We start from the raw sequence: 6000 nt of genomic DNA, 5'->3' as shown, positions 1-6000 counted from the left end.
TAATATCTATTCCCTGCTTCTGGACATTAAGTTCAATGTTCCACCAATTATAGTTCCATTGGAAAGAGATATATCACAGAAGCAAAGTTTTTAGATGGTAAAAGAAACCAAATGGTGAAAGAGGAAATTACTAGATATGATTAGCATGCCTAGTGTTAAATGGGGGCAGATTTTTATAAGGAGTTGAAATGCTTAACTGCAATATAATTTGATTTGGTGATGGATGAAAAGAAGGGTGGAGTTTGTGAGGTGGGAATGGAAGTTTGAGATTGTTTGGAGGTAGGAGTGAGTTAGGAATGTAAGGGAGCATGCAAGAATGTTTGCCTTATGAGAAAGGAAACAAAGACCAATACGTGGTAGAAAAGGAAAACACTCAAGGGTTAGAGATACAGGGCAACGAGGTTAGAATCTTAACGGATAACCACAGCCTGGAAAATGAGATGGACTTGTTTCTATTCTTTTTTTTTTTTTTTTAAATTAATTAATTAATTAATTTATATTTTTTTGGCTGTGTTGGGTCTTCGTTTCTGTGCGAGGGCTTTCTCCAGTTGCAGCAAGCGGGGGCCACTCTTCATCGCGGTGCGCGGGCCCCTCACTATCGCGGCCTCTCTTGTTGCGGAGCACAGGCTCCAGATGCGCAGGCTCAGTAGTTGTGGCCCACGGGCCCAGTCGCTCCGCGGCATGTGGGATCTTCCCGGACCAGGGCTCGAGCCCGTGTCCCCTGCACTGGCAGGCAGATTCTCAACCACTGTGCCACCAGGCAAGCCCCGGACTTGTTTCTATTCTGATGGAGGATTTCTCCGTGCTATTTGGGGACACTGGCAAATGGAAAATGTAGTAGGTTTAAGTTTTTTTCTCTACAGAATGAGATCAATCATACAAAAATATTTGTTAATGAAGAAAATATATCAAAATATTGACAGTAGTTTTCTTTGGAAATGTTGTCGTAGGTTTAAGTTTTTTTCTCTACAGAATGAGATCAATCATACAAAAATATTTGTTAATGAAGAAAATATATCAAAATATTGACAGTAGTTTTCTTTGGAAATGTTGTCATGCGGGAGTCTTTAAAACTTTTTTCTGAATTTTCTAAATATTGTATAATAAGGATATCCTACTTTGGAAATCAGAAAAAAAGTTAACATTTTTCTCTGAAAGTGCAGTTTCAGAAGTTCACCTTGGACTTCCCTGGTGGTGCAGTGGTTGAGAATCCTCCTGCCAACGCAGGGGACACGGGTTCGAGCCCTGGTCCAGGAAGATCCCACATGCCGTGGAGCAACTAAGCCCGTGCGCCACAACTACTGAGCCCATGTGCCTAGAGCCCGTGCTCTGCAACAGGAGAAGCCACTGTAATGAGAAGCCCGTACGCCACAACGAAGACTAGCCGCCGCTCGCCGCAACTAGAGAAAGCCCACGCGCAGCAACGAAGACCCAACGTAGTCAAAAATAAAATAAATAAGTTATAAAAAAAAAAAGTTCACCAAGTGTTGATTAGGAATTTTTTGGTCTAAGCCATTGAAACAGGCTGATTTAATCATGAGGGAAATTTACTCGGAGGAAATAAGCTAGTTTACAGAACTAGAGGGAGGGCAGAAGAACCAGGAGGACCCCGAAGGTCCCAAGGGCAGCCTCAGACTTGTCCAGGGGCTGCAATGAATGAACTCCAGGTAGTTTTTGGTCTTTTCCTCTCTCTGTGCAGTAGCATGAAGGGAGCTTCTGACTGGCCAAATGTGTGTCATGCACCTGCCCCTGGTAAGGTGAGGGTAGGGCCTGGCAGCTTGATTCAGAGGGAGGCCTCGCTGACTATTTCCAAAGCAGTAGGAGATTGAGGTGATATTTCCAAAAGAAGGTGGAACAGCAACATCAACAAAATCAATGCCTGCGCTGTCATGTTTCATAAAAGATAGAATTCATTTTATTACACAAGCAATTATAATTGATTTTTAAAAGTGAAACAACTGTGTTCTACATATGCTTGTTTAATCATATTTATGAGACAGATATGCTTTCTTTTTATGTTCTTCCTGGGACCCTGAAAACTAGACTTCTTTAATGGGTATGTGTGGGCGTGGGGCGAGAGGGGCACGGGGTGATACTGATTCTGGGGAATCCTTTGTTTTTTAGAGAAATATAATATATATATATATTTTAAATTAATTAATTAATTTATTTATTTTTCGCTGTGTTGGGTCTTCTTTTCTGTGCGAGGGCTTTCTCTAGTTGCGGTGAGCGGGGGCCACTCTTCATCGCGGTGCGCGGGCCTCTCACTATCACGGCCTCTCTTGTTGCGGAGCACAGGCTCCAGACGCGCAGGCTCAGTAGTTGTGGCTCACGGGCCCAGTTGCTCCGCGGCATGTGGGATCTTCCCAGACCAGGGCTCGAACCCATGTCCCCTGCATTAGCAGGCAGATTCTCAACCACTGCGCCACCAGGGAAGCCCAAAATATAATATTTTAATTTACTCACTTTTTGATGAAAGAACAGTAGGCACAATATTTGATTCATTAACTACAACAAATATTTATATTATGGCCAATTAAAAATGTTTTCAGTTGACCTCATTAGATAATGGATTTGAGGTGGGATGACTTATTTTAATCAAGGTTCTTTGATTTACAAATATGAGATGCCCACTCCAAAGTAGCTAAAGCCAAAATGGGGTGCAATGGAAGAATTCTATCTAAAAACTTCTTAAACCTCAAGGATAGGGTCCTCTTGAAGAAATCCAGAAATAGAAAGCCTTTAGCAGGGCCGGAAGCTTTTCAGAGCACAAAATGCACAACAGTTTGCGTGGCCCACGTTGTCAGAGGCTCTGCCCCTGTTTCTCTTGGTGTTCGTGCTTCCTTCCTCTTTCTGCAGAGAGAGTGTGAGAGCCTTCCTCCTGGAAACACAGGCCCCTCAGCTCTCCTAAAAAACATCGCCTCCATTTCAGCCACATGCAGGGATTCCTTTGTTAAGGAATCCCAACATGGAGAGAGACAGACTCTGGAGCTGGCCTGGCGTGGATCCACCCAGGCCTGTCAGCTGTGAAGTATGAGTGTAGTTGGAGGTGGGGAAGCATTTTGTGGTTGAGAAAGTGAGAGAAAGGGGTGGGTATAAGCTGGTCAGACTGTGCTAAAGGTTCCCCCTGTATTGTTGAAGACAGACAGGAACAGTTGGGGAAGAGAGGAGAGGGGAGGGAAAAGGAGAAGAAGGGTGGTACTGAGAAAAACGTGGAAACAGTGGTGATGATTCAAGAAGAGAAAATCAAAGGGTCAGGAGAGAACGCCAAAAGGAGAGTGTTTAAAACAGAATACTTTGAGCTGCATGAAACTGAAAACCTCTCTCACAGTGCCTTAACTAACAAGTTCTCTCCTGTGACAGGAAGTCCTGAATAGGCTGAAGTCAGCCAGGCAATGATGGCATGAAGCCTAGGTTCTTTTCACTTTCTCACTCTGCCATGCTTGGTATGGTCTTTATTATTGTCAGGCTGTAGAGGACCCAGGTGTCACATCCAAACACAATTACATCCAAGGCCAAAAAGAAAACATCTCTTAGATGTGAGGAAAAACCCAGAAGATTCTCCTTATTGGTCAGAATTGTATCTCATGCCCATTTCTGAACTGAACACTGGCAAGGGCCAGGTTTGGCTCACCCATTGGAGCTGACCTTCCCAGGCCTATGGCTGTGAAAAGAGGGGGGACATTGGAACATTAGGTGGGTAGACAACCACCAGTGCTGGCCATAGAGAAGGAAAAGAAAAATACAGGACTAGAGGAACAGAGAGACAGACAGTGAAAGAGAGAGAGGAGGGAGGAGGCAAAAGTCGGTGGGGAGAGTGAAATACAGAGAGGGAGTCAAGCTCACTCAATTTGGTGTCTTAGGTTAAAACGCTCTTGTCATATCTTGCTGTTCAGGCAACTATTAGAAGAACGTGCTTTACCTGTTCTTACTGCCATTTGAAAGGCTGATTAACTTTTCAGTAATTAAACTTATTAACCATTTTTTCAACCTCAGAGTTATGATGGAGATGGCTGTAGCTGTCTCCAGGGAGAAAATTACTCTCCTTTTTTTTCCTCCTTAAAATAGGCCAGAATTTATTGAGTCATGAAAGGTGGTGCTGAAATAAATATAATGATTACTTAGTTATTTGTTTATGTCTTTATTTATAATTTTATCTTTGTCATTGTAAAAGTAGTATAACCACATTAAATAAAAAAGAAACCAGAAACGTGAAAACAAAATCACCCACAATCCCACAGTTGAACAACCATTATTTGTCAAGAATTCACGCTTAACTTTTTTCAGATAATTGCATACAATTTTGTAGATTGGTTTGTTTTCAAAACAGGTATATCATATACATGGTACAAATTTTGAAAACAAACAAAATACATATATATTTTTTATATTTTTTATATATTGGAAAATAAAGCAGGCCTCCCTCCCATCATATCTTTAGGTCTCTAGTCTGCCCCCTGCCCCCCAAACCACTACTACCAGTTTATTTTCTTCTATACATAGCCTACCCATTAACAAGGAAATATGTGCATATATAAATTTTCCACTCTCCTTTGCCAACATGCTTTATTATTATTATTTTTTACAAAATGGTAGCCTACTCTGTATACTATTTTGCACCTTGCTTTTTTCATCTAACTTTTATATTACTTTGAGATATTTCCACAAAATTAAAATTGAACATTATAATGTATTCACACATTGCCACATACTCTTTGAATCATCATCCTTTTTTAAAATTAATTTTTATTGGCATATAGTTGCTTTACGATGTGTTAGTTTCTACTGCACAGCAAAGTGAATCAGTTATATGTATATATATATATCCCCTCTTTTTTTGGATTTCCTTCTGATTTAGGTCACCACAGAGCACTGAGTAGAGTTTCCTGTGCTATATAGTAGCTCTCATTAGTTATCTATTTTATACATATTAGTGTATATATGTCAATCCCAATCTCCCAATTCATCCCACTCCCCCTTCCCCCCTTGGTATCCTTAAGTTTGGTCTCTACATCTGTGTCTCTATTTCTGCTTTGCAAATAAGTTCATCTGTACCATTTTTCTAGATTCCACATATAAGCGATTAGAATCATCATCCTTAATGTCTGTAAAAGTTTTGAGTAAATGATTTATCCTTTTCTTTTTTTTTGTCTGTGCCATGTGGCATGCTGGATCCTAGTTCCCCGACCGGGGGTCGAACCCATGCCTCCTGCATTGGGAGCCCACAGTCTTAACCACTGGACCACCAGGGAAGTCCCTGATTCATCCATTTTTAAATAAATATTTATCAAGCACCTGAAACGTTGGCAGGATGCTAGTAATTCTAAGATGAAAAGGAAATGGAGCACACCCTTGAAGGAGACGTAGCAGAGTGGAAGAGACAGGGAGGGAAACGAGTAATTACAGGTAGTCTCCAAGGGCCAAAATGGGAGAGTGTAGGAGGCCTTGTGGGGATGAAAGAGGGAGCCTGGAAAATGCTGATCAAAAGTGTTGAGGATAAGTGAGAGAAGAGAGCTCAGCTCACAGACACAGGGCAAGGACAGTCTTTCAGGTAGAGACCAGGAATGATATGTGTAAAGCAGAGAAACATGAAGTAGCGTCGTGGCCCAGGTGGCTATAGGGAGTTGGGTATAGCCCCTACCTCTAGCATCTTTAAGTTGTGGCCTAGTCTTCAATATAAATAATGCTGTGATATACAACTTGCAGCATATAACTTTCCCCGTATTTTGGAGTATGTCTCTGGCTAGATTCCCAGAAGTGGGACCTCTGAATCAAAATGTAGGAGCACCCTGACCTACGACATATAGTCAAAATGCTTTCCAAATGGACAGTATCATTTTATAATGACACCCTCAATGTATGAGCAAACCATTGCTTATTATCTCTATATCTTTATCACTGGTTTGTTTTAACATGTATTTCTTTAATTACTATAAGGTTAATTTTCACCATATATTTATTACTATTTGATGTCTTTGTATGTGATTTATTTGTTTTCTG

Source organism: Balaenoptera acutorostrata, chromosome 5 (genome assembly GCF_949987535.1).
Source record: "Balaenoptera acutorostrata chromosome 5, mBalAcu1.1, whole genome shotgun sequence".
Taxonomy (NCBI): domain Eukaryota; kingdom Metazoa; phylum Chordata; class Mammalia; order Artiodactyla; family Balaenopteridae; genus Balaenoptera; species Balaenoptera acutorostrata.
This window is presented reverse-complemented; position numbering follows the sequence as displayed.